This window comes from Moschus berezovskii, chromosome 12 (assembly GCF_049115385.1).
Source record: "Moschus berezovskii isolate FMDL1 chromosome 12, NW_MosBer_1.0, whole genome shotgun sequence".
Taxonomy (NCBI): domain Eukaryota; kingdom Metazoa; phylum Chordata; class Mammalia; order Artiodactyla; family Moschidae; genus Moschus; species Moschus berezovskii.
Window position 1 is genome coordinate 16,047,172 of NC_142471.1, and position 14,230 is coordinate 16,061,401.

Sequence of the window (14,230 nt, forward strand, 5' to 3'; positions counted from 1 at the left end):
GGTCAACCCAGATCAAAGATGGAACTGGAATCTTGGTCCAACATTTGTTTTTTTAACCATCTCCTTCCCCTCTGCTCTGTCAAAACCTAAATACTGAGTCTCTAGTGAAGAAAAAGAAAATAAAGGTAAATATTAATAATAATTTAAAAAGTCTACTATAGAAAAAACAGGAAGGAATCAAAGAGTTTGTTCAGGAAAATATTCCAGGCAAGTTTTCACCTATTCAGCACTTGACAGAGAATAAAAGTTTCCATTCAGAGCAGATATATTTCCTTTTCCATGATTTGGCTTATTTTAAAAAGTCTGAATTCCCAGAGTTCATAATGTCTGCTCCAACTGAGAAAGTTCTTATAGTTTGTTTCAATTGCTGTGCAACTCATCATCATCAGCTAAGTAGATTCTTTTTTCTTTCTGTCTCAAAGCTATGATTATGTCCTCCTTTAGAAATGGCTCAGGATTCCACATAGTGCAAGCTATTTACATTGACTCTGCCATGAAATTACACCCTTCAAACAGGACAGATATCCTAACCTGAAATGTAACAAATGTGTATCCTGTGAGTATTAAGCTTACTCCAATCAGTCTGGACCCACTGGAAGGAGTAAGGCATCTTTCTGGGGACTTGTGATAATGTGTACTTCTTAGCTGCTTGTGTTTGTTGAGTGTTGTGGGTGTGTGCATGTACATTTGTGAGGAGTTAGAGTAGCCTGGACAGCACAGAGATCAAACTAGTCAATTTAGTCAATTCTAAAGGAAATCAACCTTGAATACTCATTGGAAGGACTGATGTTGAAGCTGAAGCTCCAACACTTCGGCCACCTGATCGAAGAGTAGACTCACTGGAAAACACCCTGATGCTGGGAAAGACTGAAGGCAATAGAAGAGGGCAGCAGGGGATGAGATGGTTGGACAGCATCACTGATTCAATGGACATGATCTTGGACAAACTCAGGGAGATAGTGAGGGACAGGGAAGCCTGGCATGCTGCGGTCCACGGGTTGCAAAGAGTTGGACACGATTTAGTGACTGGAAAACAACAAGGTAGAGACAGAAGTTTTGCCCCTGGAAACAAATGCGATGGGTTCAGGGAGAACTGCCACTTTGTGGAATGGAGGTCACTGTCACACTCGGGCCGCATTACCTTATGTGAAGCACTGAGGCAGCTCTAAATAGACGAGGTGTACCCGTCAGATGCAGCAAATGAATGGCAAATGGAGAAGCTGCATGCTCAATTTCTGACATCTTTTAGGATCTGCCAGTGACTCAAGGACCCTGTGTTGTACTCAATCTCTTTTAAAGCTGTTAGCAATTCCTCTGTCACCTAGCTCCCAGAGCAGTGTGCCCCCAAACTGGCCACATCAGAAGTAACACCAGTGTTCTGTGTTAATAGCAGAGACTCCTAAGCTTCTGTAATGGAGATTCTGAGTTGGGAGCCCAGGGATGGACCCTGAAACTTCCCTACTCAACTCAGGTGACTTTATGACTTGACATACTTGAGAAGCAAAGTCTTAGTAGACTCTTACCCTGTATCTGTCTTTAAGTATCCAGGCCCCAAGTTATTAAAAACATGGCAACAGGATCCCATGAAAAACAAGGACATTTCAATATGAGAAGAGGTACTTATGGGGGAACAATAAATATCTATTCATTTTAAATGATTTTTAAAAGGATATGTTAAACCACTCCATAGCTATAGAATTAAAGGCGACAAGGGCATAAAAAACATTAAGAGCTTCTTACTTTTCAGGGTGATTCTAATGCCTGCACAATGAAAGGACCCTGGAATCCCTCTCTCTCTTTCTTTAAATCCGTTACTAGTAAAGTTTTTTTTTTCCCCCTCTCTCTTACATACACAGACATCAAAGGGAAAAGAGAGGTGAGTTCTGAAATAGGTTTAGCCAGGAGGAAGGTTAAAATTTATACTTACTGAATGTCTACTTTGTGGCAGGTCAATTACTATTTTGCCCACATAGCATTTTGGTGAATTAAGTGTCTGAAGTTCAGAGAGGTTAAGTGACTTGCCCAAATTAACTTAGCTGGTCTGCTTTACAGCTAAGACCCAGGGTGGAGAAGGGACAAAACCACACAGACAATGGACATCAACCACTATTTAACACAGTGTCTTTGCAGGCTAGCTGCTGCTGCTGTTTAGTTACTCAGTCGTGTCCTACTCTTTGTAACCCCATGGACTGTAGCCCACCAGGCTCCCCTGTCCATGGGATTTCCCAGGCAGGAATATTAGAGTGGCAGTGGGTTGCCATTTCATTCTCCAGGGCATCTTCCTGACCTAGGAATCGAACCTGGATCTCCTGCTTGCCAGGCAGATTCTTTAACACTGAACCACTGGTTCAGTTCAGTTCAGTCGCTCAGTCATGTCCGACTCTATGCGACCCCATGAATCGCAGCATGCCAGGCCTCCCTGTCCATCACCAACTCCCGGAGTCCACCCAAACTCATATGCATTGAGTCAGTGATGCCATCCAGCCATCTCATCCTCTGTCGTCCCCTTCTCTTCCTGCCCTCAATCCCTCCCAGCATCAGAGCCTTTTCCAGTGAGTGTGGCCAAAGTATTGCAGTTTCAGCTTCAGCATCAGTCCTTCCAATGAACACCCAGGACTGGTCTCTTTTAGGATGGACTGGTTGGATCTCCTCGCAGTCCAAGGGACTCTCAAGAGTCTTCTCCAATACCACAGTTCAAAAGCATCAATTCTTCGGTGAAAAGCTTTCTTCACCGTCCAGCTCTCACATCCATACATGACCACTGGTTCAGTTCAGTTCAGTTCAGTGGTTGGTAAATAGATAAGTAGTGGATAGATAATGAGTAGTGAACAGATAATGATAAATGGATGAGTAGTGGATATCAGGGCTTCTCTGATAGCCCAGCTGGTAAAGAATCCACCTGCAATGCAGGAGACCCTGGTTCAATTCCTGGGTTGGGAAGATCCCCTGGAGAAGGGATAGGCTACCCACTCCAGTATTCTTGGGCTTCCCTGTGGCTCAGCTGGTTAAGAATCTGCCTGCAATGCGGGAAACCTGGGTTTGATTCCTGGGTTGGGAAGCTTCCCTGGAGAAGGGAAAGGATACCCACTCCAGTATTCTGGTCTGGAGAATTCCATGGACTGTATAGTTCACGGGGTCACAAAAGAATCAGACACAACTAAGCGACTTTCACTTAGTGGATAGATATGCAAACGCCCTAATCCAAAAGATGACATGACTTCTTATTGACTCACTCCAGAAGCAGAAAGCTCCGATGACAGTGGAGTAAGAAATGGAAGCTAATGTTCTACAGCATTCTTGCCTCGCTGATGAATAATAAATTTCTTAAGTACCTTGTAACTCATTTAGTTTCCTTCTTGGTAAAAGGTGTGACAGCATTCTCTGTAACAGATTTTGCAACAGAGCAAGAAGGATCGTAAAATGCTTTGCAAATATGAATGCTTATGAAGGTCATAATACAATAAATTATAAATAACAGAATTGAAATCACATTCCCACGAAATAAGTTTTTCTTAAAGCATTTAAATGATCACCTTGATCAGTTTGGCCTCACTCTTAAATGCATGTCATAAATGTCTTGATAACTTGGTTAAATGAGTCCATGACTCTCTTTCCTGTATGGAATCTATTTTCTAAAGGCTGTTTGTGACCTGCAGGTTTGAGAGTGAATCGTCTATAGAAGGAATACAAGCTAAAGGTTTCACAAAGGATGATTTCTGTATCTGGGGTTTCATTTCTGGTCATGTGAATGTTCTCTTAGCTTGCTCTTCTAAGAATGGAGTATTTAATAATGAGTGGTGGGAAAAAATGGAGTCTTAGAATATCAGAATTCAAAAGGGCAGGCTAGCTCGTATGGGTCTGTGGAAAGTTTTTGTAGACAGGCATCTTAGGTTCAAATCTAGTTCTGAAACCAGTGAGCTTGGACTTTGGACAGATTCCTGAACTCTGAGCCCTACATTACTTGTTTATAAGATCAGGATAAGAAATTTCCCTCTGCAGTAGATATGACAAATAAATGATACAAAACCACCAGCACAGTTCTGTTGACATAACTTAAGTTGCATATTCTTTCCAAGGTCATACGACCTTGGAGATAGAGGAGCGCCATAGAGCCTGCCTGTGGCAGATCTAAGTTTGGATTTTTTTTAAAGACAAATCACACTGTTTCTGTTTTGCATATCTACAAGTGTATAAATCAGAACTGCTATCATTTTAATTTCATTCAGTTTTTAAGAGAAAATTTCACCAGTAACAGAAAATTAAGTAGCAGATAAACTGGGGGAGATGAGGGAAATAAAAGATAAACTTATAGTATTTAACTCTGGCTATAAAATTTGGTGGCTCAGACAGTAAAGAATCTGCCTGCAATTCAGGAGACCCAGGTTCAATCCCTGGGTTAGGAAGATCCCCTGGAGAAGGGAATGACTACCCAGGGAATACTCCAGTATTCTTGCCGGCAGAATTCCATGGATAGAGGACCCCAGGCAGGCGACTGTCCATGGGGTCACAAAGAGTCAGACATGACTGAGCAACTAATTTTTTTTTTCATAGAATATGGGGAGCAATAGCACACTTGTAATATACTCACTGAAATATTTCAGAAAATTATAGACATTCATTTCTTGGAACTAAAGTTCAGCTCCATCTGAACATGCAACTTTTGGAACAAGCACTCCATGAGGTTACAGGAAAAACTGTCAAATTATATTCTTGACCCTTCTTCCTCAAAGAAAACATAGTAGGAACATTTTCAATTTTTATTTTGGAAAAATTAGATTCATGGGAAATTGCAAAGACTGTATAGAAAGGTCCAATAATTTTAGTAATTTAACTCATTGAGTTCTGGCATCTGCTATTAATTTGTCGGGATCAGCATCATTTTACACCAAGGTAGAGACCTTTGTTATTCAGATTTGCACAAGTAATTGAGGGTTAACGATGCAGAATGTCTGGAAACAATGACATATCTGTTTGTTTTTCCCTCCAGGTTTAGCAATCCCTATAATTTCTAATGACCCTATCTCTTGAAGTTAATTTTTAGAAAACTAATTTCTAATCAGTACATGCCCTTTTCCTGCTTCCCAGACCTCCTCTCATTTGTGGCATCCGTTCGTTTAGAAGTTGCTTTCTCTCTTAGGGAAGGGTCACTGAATTACTGAGGAAATGTATCACCAAGCGGGGCAGCACATGCCTGGATAAAAGTCATTCATTTCTTCATTCAGTCAGCAAATTATGATGAAGAGACAACACTGCTAAGAGCTGTGACAGGCATGGGGCATAATAACTGTCACCAGTCAGAGCCATTCTCTGCACTCATGAACTTTAGAGTCCACCTGGAAGACAGCAAAGTTCAAAGCTGCTTACAGGAGAAGACAGGCCAGGGCCCGCAGACTATTTACCACGTGGATCTAACTTGGCCTGGGCTTTAGGGAATGCTTCCCGGAGGAAGAGAAGTGAGGGAAGGCATGTTTGGCCACACTGGAATAATCAATCATTCTAAGGTTTTCTGCTATGACTTCAGAAGCCTCATATTCTTTGCATTTGCTTCTCCGTGTTATTTTCTAGAAAAATATTCTTCCATATTAGATTACTTTTCTATTTATGTAAAGAACAAGCCTTTTAAGCAATTAGCTCCCTTACATAACTTTCCTCAACCCTTCTTTTAACCGTTGGTACTATATCCAGACAAGAAACAATGAATATAATCCTATCTTCAAAATCAGGATTGGATATAATGTCTTAAAGCTAAACACCAATCAGTAACTTAGCATGTGGCGCAAACATGGATGTGCACTGTGCTCCGAGGGGCCTAGACCTGCGGTGTCCGCAAGTCGGCCTCATTCACACCGACACTGAAAGTGATGCAGGATGCGGCCCAGTCTCTCACGCTCCTTCACTGTCATTGGAGGGCGCTGAGCCCCCCGCCTGACTTCTGTGACAGGATGTCTGATGTCATTTTCGGACCCAATAATGGTTCATGAAGACACAGAATTGCTAGCAAGTCTATTACACAGTGTATAAAACTTGGCATTGGTACTGCTCATCTGCTTTGGTCCTGTTTTTATTCCCTGACTAGCAGGGGTGATGGAACTGCTCTGGTCCAGTTATGTACATGGTGGGCATCATTCCACTGATTTAAAGTAACATTTATATGGCAATGGACTGAGAGCAAATTAGTATTGTGTTATGGTTCAGCTGATAGTTTTTTAGCATGCTTTTTCTATTTTTTTTTTTTACACTCCAACCACAGTCTATTTTTTTTTTCCTTTACACTCCAACCGCAGTCCTGACTTGGTTCAGTTTTTACTTTTTCCTCCGGAATTTTTCAAAATCAGTAATAGATTTCTCCAGCAGGTGGTGATGTGTGCAACATAAAGCTGCATACTCCACTTTTCAGTGCTCAGCTGATTCTATGATCTAACTCGACAATTTAAGATCACTGTTGGGTCTCATGGTTGATAAGGCAAAAATAATTTCAACTGAAAAGAACCAAAGTAGCAATTTTTAACTGAAAAGCATGTTTCTAAAATATGATGGATATAGTTAGGCAATAAATTATGGACATTTTATTTTCTGTTAAGCTACATAATTAGTATAAATTTTCCTTTCCTACTTCAACTTACAGGGAAACAATATATGTAATTATTTAATCTAAAATGTATTACCGTAAAATTTTACTTGCTGTCATCTGAACGCTAAGCAGTGTTAACAAGTGAGGAAATATTTTCCTAGTGCTGTAACACTGTTTGGAGAACTTCAGCAACATTTTGTTCCAATACAGTGACTGGGATTTTAAAATAATAGCAAAATCCACATATCTTCAAAGCATGCTTTTGATACTCAGGTAGTAATGATTTTTATTTTAGAATCTAATAGATTTTAGACCTAATATGTATAAAGCAAAATCTACTACTGTCCATGGTAGTGCTGTCTAAAAAAATATAATGCACGCCATATATATGATTTAAAAAAATTTACAGCCACACTAAAAAATAAAACAGGAATAGGTGAAATTATTTTTAACAGTAGGTTTTCTTATATCAGTATATCCCAAATGTTACCATTTCAACATTTAATTAATATAGAAATTATAAATGAGATGTATGTTGGGGGGGTACTAAATCTTCATATGTCTGGTATATTTATATTTGTAGCACATCTCAGTTTGTATTAGCCCTATTTCAAGTGCTCTCTGGCCACATGTAGCTAGTGGCTACTGTATCAGTCAGTCCAGGGCTGAGCATTTCTCAAACTCTTCAATTCTTAAGACCTCTAAGGAGGAAGGATTCTTTGACTAATAAATATTACTCCCAGGTCCAGTATAACAACAAACTGTACAACATCCCTTTGGGGTCTGACTTTGGAGGCATTTATTCTATTTATTTTATTGAACTTTAGTTGATTTATAATGTGTTAGTTTCTGCTGTACATCAAAGTGATTCAGACAGATATATATATTGTGTTTCATATTCTTTTCCATTATAGTCTATTATAGGATATTGAGTATAGTTCCCTGTACTATACAGTAGGACCTTGCTGTTTGCCTATTCTATATATATAGTAGCTTGTATCTACTAATCCCAAACTCCTAATCCAACCCTTTCCCAATATCCCCTCTCACCGGAAGCACAATTTTAAACATGGTGAATGGAACTTTGTTAGTTTAATTCAAGTAAGGTTTTAATTAAACTTTCAAAGCGGATTCAATTTGCTGCACTTGAAAGATGATGCTTTGGCAGGAGCAGAATGAGTACTTTTGTTTTGAGGTACCTTTTTCTCTCCCAAGAAAACACCAGTGAACAAGTGCTAGAACAAGATTTATGTCTGCTGCCAAATAGAAAAGTGGCTCCTGCTACGTGATATCTTAGTGGTAACAGCAGGTTCTTCACACCCAGACCAACTCTCCTCTGTGTCATTCTAGCCTCTTATTTCAGTAGAACCTTGCTAACACACCTGCTTCACTAGCATAATCACTGATGCCTTTGTCCCTGAGCTTGCGAGTGCCACAAATAACTCTTGTTTCCATCTTATTCTGCAGAGACTGTCTTTCCTGAATACACTTAATGTCTTTTGGAATCATACAAGAATTAAGAGGGTACCTTGATTCATAATGGAATATTTAAATAGCAACTGACATTTCTGTCACCTTTTCTTGCATACAAAGCACTTTTTATAGGCATCCTCTAGCCACTGGACTGGAAAAGGTCAGTTTTCATTCCAATCCCAAAGAAGGCAAGGCCAAAGAATGTTCAAACTACCATACAATGGCACTCATTTCACATTAAGGTTATGCTCAGAATTCTTCAAGCGAGGCTTCAGCAGTATGTGAACTGAGAACTTTGAGATGTAAAAGCTGGGTTTAGAATAAGCAGAGGAACAAGAGATCAAATTGCTAACATTTGTAAGATCATAGAGAAAGCAAGGGAATTCCAGAAAAACATCTACTTCTGCTTCACTGACTATGCTGAAGCCTTAAACTTTGACTTTGCGGATCACAACAAACTTTGGGAAATTCTTAAAGAAATGGGAACACCAGACCACCTTAGCTGCCTCCTGAGAAGCCTGTGTGCGGATCAAGAAGCAACAGTTAGAACTGGACATGGAACAACTGACTGTTTCAAAGTTGGGAAAGGAGTACAACTAGGCCGTATATTGTCGTCACCCTGCTTATTTAACTTCTATGCAGAGTATATCATGCAAAATGCCAGGCTGGATGAATCACAAGCTGGAATCAAGACTGCTGAGAGAAATATCGACAACCTCAGATGTGCAGATGACACCATTCTAATGGCAGAAAGTGAAGAGGAACTAAAGAGCCTCTTGATGATGGTGAAAGAGGAGAGTGAAAAAACTGGTTTGAAATTCAACATTAAAAAAAAAAAAAAGACTAAGATCATGGCATCTGGTCCCATCACTTCATGGCAAATAGAAGGGGAAAAAGTGGAAGCAGTGACAAGTCTGTTTTTTTTTTTTTTTTCTCTTGGGTTTTAAAATCACTGCAGATGGTGACTGTAGTCATGAAATTAAAAGACACCTGCTCCTTGGAAGAAAAGCTATGACAAATGTAAACAGTGTATTAAGAAGCAGAGATGTCACTTTGCTGACAAAGGTCCATATAGTCAAAGCTACGATTTTTCCAGTGGTCATGTATGGATGTGAGAGTTGGACCATAAAGAAAGCTGAGCTCCAAAGAATTGATGCTTTCAAATTGTGGTGCTGGAGAAGACTCTTAGAGTCCCTTGGACTGCAAGGAGATCCAACCAGTCAATCCTAAAGGAATCAATCCTGAATATTCATTGGAAGGACTGATGCTGAAACATACTCCAATACTTTGGCCACCCAATGTGAAGAGCTGATTTACTAGAAAAGACACTAATGCTGGGAAAGACTGAAGACAGAAAGAGAAGGGGGGCGGCAGAGGATGAGATGGTTAGATAGCATCACTGACTCAGTGGACATGAATTTGGGCAAACTCCAGGAGACAGTGGAAAACAGAGGAGCCTGGCAGGCTACAGTGCGTGGGGTCACAAAGGGTCAGACATGACTTAGCGACTGAATAAGGCATCCTTCATTTGAGAAGATACAGAGGTGAGGGAGTATTATAGAAAAACAACTAGAGTTAGAGTCCAAATTTTGGAAGTCTAGATCTATCAACTTACTCTTCCCTGAATGGGTGGTGGTGATGGCATTCCACTAGCCCCGGTGGTGTCCTTGTGTGATTTGGAAAAGGGCATCCACTTGGAGTGGACACAACCCTCCACGTATATGGTGTGGTAACCAGACAGTAGTTTTGAAAAAAAAAAATTAGATAAAAAATGACCATTTGTCCTCAAGGCCAGTGTCAGTGCAGATGACTTGGCAAGTTGAAGAGGCAAGATTTCTGCCCCTGCTTGCTCTACTGCCCAACTGCATGTACATGGCAACTGTATGTATGGGTAACTGTGAGTGTGGTTCTCATGTGTCAGACATTGTGCTACGAAATTTACATATTTCAGCTCATCCATTCCCCATTAGTTCTCTACAAGGTTAGAGAGACTTAGGGTTAGTAAGTGGTGGAGCCAGGACGAGAATTCCAGTCTGTGTGAGATCCGCCATAACCCTAATGACCAAACTACATTGTGCAAATTACTCTCCTCTTTGGACTTGCCTTTCCCTGGAGTTACAATTTGATTGTGCACACCAAAAGGTTTTGCAAGTTTTAAAAATACTATAGAACCATACTCTAATCTTTATAATTGTTTTGCTTAGTAAAAAAAAAAAAAATATATATATATATATATATCACTGATCAAAATACTGGCTAAGATGCTTTCTAAACACTTGGGTTTTAAGATTTTCAGAGAAGGGGCTACACTAGGACTAGTTAAAAAGTAGAATATAGGTTAGTTATAAAGTAACATAGAATTCATTTATGGAAAAGAGGGTTAAAATGAGACATTTATAATACGAGGTATTATCAAGGATCACCTCCCGTAGATGACAGATAAGGCTTAATTGTTACAAACTGGGGAAATAAATAGGTTAAATAAAGCTATAGTAGGATGAGTTATCTCTTTTTTCCTTTAAGGACGGTCACTGGCTTATTTTATGTACTATTTTTATCTTGCTAATTAACAGCTATCCAGGGGACAGAGTGGAGAGAGTAGAAAATAACATGAAACCTCAGGCTTTTCTTCCTATAAGAACTCTGACTGGTTGGACCTTGAAGGAAAAAGAAGGGTTAGATTTTTAGAGACAGACTGATGTTTATTTTTGCCTGATTTTCGGGGAGGGAGGTTCCAGTAAAAACGAAGTTTCTCTGGGGACAGAACAAGAGTGGTGGTAAGTGGTTCTTGAGCTGGGTTTGAAATCTGATCAATTAAGCTTCAGTTATAAAATGTGTGTCTTGGTTCCTTCATTATTATTACTTTTAAATTTAATAATAGTCCTCATTTTTCCTGTTGTGGCCTCCAGTGCTTGATTTTTTTAAACTTGGAAGTACTTACATTTCCTTTTAATTGTCTAAAATGGAACCAGAGTTTATCTAGTGTTTAAAAATGTAGCAAAGAAACTCTATCCACTATTTCCAAGATAACATGTAGAATCCAGGACAGAGGGCTGTATCATTGTACCTTTAAAACATCACACAGATGCCCTTAGTATGGTAGTGTTTGGGGAGCCAGTTGTCTAAGCAAAGATTGGAAAACTTCCTGTTTGAAACTTAGCTTGAAACAAAATGAAGACATGTCAGCATGAAATCTTGGAAATCCATTCTGTCAAGAAACTTTAAAATTAAAAAAAAAAACAAAACTGTTTGTGCCTGATAGGATATACTATAATATGTGCTCAAAAATGAAGAACATACTTTAGAATCCACAATGGTGGCTACTTGCAGTTAATTAAAAAAATTAAACATTACCTTCCTCACTTTCTCCAGTCACATTTCAGGTACTCAAGATTTACATGTGACTAGTGATTACTGTTGGATTGCACAGGTATGGCATATTTCCATCATTATAGAAAATTCCACTGGCCAACATTCTTTTAGAATATTCAATATTCTTCCTAAAACATTGTTACTCTCTCAGAACTGTCCTCAATGTAAATGTTCCCTTTTAACTTTTCCCCTTGGAGATTAACATTAGTGAAGTTTAGGGTAGAAGAAACAGACGGACGTGAACTTTCCTCTAGAGCTACATACTGTGCTATGGTTCCTCCTCCTGCCCGCTCTCCAGGATTGGGCGGGGGTAACAGTCAGCACTGTGCCCAGTACTGGTGGCTCAAACATTATTAAGACACATACCCTGCTCTCAGCAGCTTATATCATCAAGGGAGCTACTGGTTAAAAGTAAAATAAAATCCTTGTGTAGAGGATGCTACCTTTAAAAAACTAGTAATCGACAACAGCATTTAAGAAATACTGCTGCTGCTAAGTCACGTCAGTCGTGTCCGACTCTGTGTGACCCCATAGACGGAAGCCCACCAGGCTCCCCAGTCCCTGGGATTCTCTAGGCAAGAACACTGGAGTGGGTTGCCATTTCCTTCAATGTGTGAAAGCGAAAAGTGAAAGTGAAGTCGCTCAGTGGTGTCCGACCCTTAGCGACCCCACGGACTGCAGCCTACCAGGCTCCTCCATCCATGGGATTTTCTAGGCAAGAGTACTGGAGTGGCTTGCCATTGCTTCTTTCACTGGATACATGAAAATATCTTTATACTTTATTTTCCTTAAACAAACAAAAACTATCCTTTTTGGAAAACCCATTTATCTTATTCTCTTCATTTCTTTTACCTGAATCATCCATATTCTTTTACTCTTTTCAAATGCTAATTCAGTTCTTGCCTTTAGGATTTATTCTTTTTAACCCTTTGATTGTGTTTTCTTGTAAATTTTCATACAAAAGAATGACTATACTTCATGCTGCAAAATAAATTAAGGCAATAAAAATCAGAAATCTTAATCACCTCTGCATGTTCCCATCCATCAGAAATTATCTGAAGTTGTGTATGGTGTAGGATATAAATATCAGTATTATATATAAACATTTACTATATACTGATTACATGTATAATATTTAAAGTGACTATTCTCGATCTTGAAATCTAGAGGTTTGTAGGAATTTTTCTTTTTTAGGTTTACTTTCTTCTCCACAGGACACACGTTTCTAAAATAAGTGGAATAGTTAAAAGTTTTTGCAAACAGGTAGAATAGATTTCAACCCTGGTGCTGCTTCTTAGTTGGGGTAACTGTTTATAAGTTACTTAACTTACTTGAACTTCAGTTCCCTTATCTATAAAGTAGGATTAAAACTACCTACCTTGCAGTAGTATGCTTTCACTGAAAATTTTAATATATAAATGCATTCATCAGTGCCTCATGAATGCCAGACTCTCAACAATGACTAGTTCCCTTTACCCTGCTATGAAGACATTTTAAAATTCTTGGCTGGCTGTGATTCACCATGTCTTATACAAAACCTTCGGTATGACAATATTTTTATACGGAATGAAGATAATAGTGACAATAGCTGATATGTATCAAGGGCTGAGTAAGTAACAATGGCTGTATTTGAAAACTGATTCACATAATGACTATTTTTTCTTAACAGCAGCCCTACAAAGTGAGGAAGGTAATCTCCGTTTTGCAGAAGGAACAGAGGTTCACGGGGATCCAAGAGCTTGTCCGTAGTCGTCCCTCAGACACCCTCGAGTCTGTGTAGCTCCTTCATGCACACTTTACAACCAGGACAGACTATGTTAGATGTTCTCCAAAAGCCAGTGAATTAAATGTGAAGGTAGTGAATTTTATAGCATGTGAATTATATCTCCAATAAAAATGCTATATAAAACAGTTGCTGGATGTGTAGGGACTAGCAAGTTAGTATAAAGATTAGCTTTCTTTATGGTGAGCTTGCTCTACCTCTCTCTTTTTTTTTTTTTCAACATTTTAAAAAGAAAACACTATAGCAAGTACCCATTCTCAAAACAAGTCTATTCACAATGTCTGCTAAGAAAAACTACTATGATTCTAAGGGTTAGACAGCCTGAAGAAGGTGTAATGCTTGCTGTAGGCCAGTCTTACTAGATCAGGGAAAAAGACACTGGAATCACCACAGACTCCAATCATTAGCCTGAACCTCATAGAATCCAGGAGAAATTAAAAATCTATGAGAATAATCTGGGAGAAGACTGAGATAAAAGAAAAGGGATGGAAATAATAATTTCCCAAACAAAAAGTAAACACTACCATATGATCCAGCAATCCACTCCTGGAGAAAACAATAATTTGAAAAGATATATGTACTCCAATGTTCACTGCAGCACTATTTATCATAGCCAAGACATGGTAGCAACCCAAATGTCCATTGACAGAGGAATGGATAAAGAATATGTCATACATACATACATACATACATATATATACATATACATACAGACATATATATATCTATATAATGGAATATTACTAAGCCATAAAAGGAGTGAAATAATGCTATTTCTAGTCACATGAATGGATCTAGAAATTGTCATACTGAGAGAAGTCAGAGAGAGGAAGACAAATATCATATCACTTACATATATAGTCTAAAAGGTACAAATGAATTTATCTGCAAAACAGAAATAGAGTCACAAATGTAGCAAACAAACTTATGGTTTCCAGGGAGGAAAGAGGGGAGGGAAAAATGGGAGACTGGGATGGACATATACACACTGCTATATATAAAATAGCCTCTGATATAGAACAGGGAACTCT

The 14,230-nt window shown here is 39.0% G+C and overlaps 1 protein-coding gene across 13 annotated transcripts in view; it reads right to left on the bottom strand.

Moving 5' to 3' along the window:
- The window catches only part of ANK3 (ankyrin 3), a 765,692-nt gene that overhangs the window by 69,903 nt on the left and 681,559 nt on the right, over window positions 1-14,230 (bottom strand). The window lies entirely within an intron of this gene.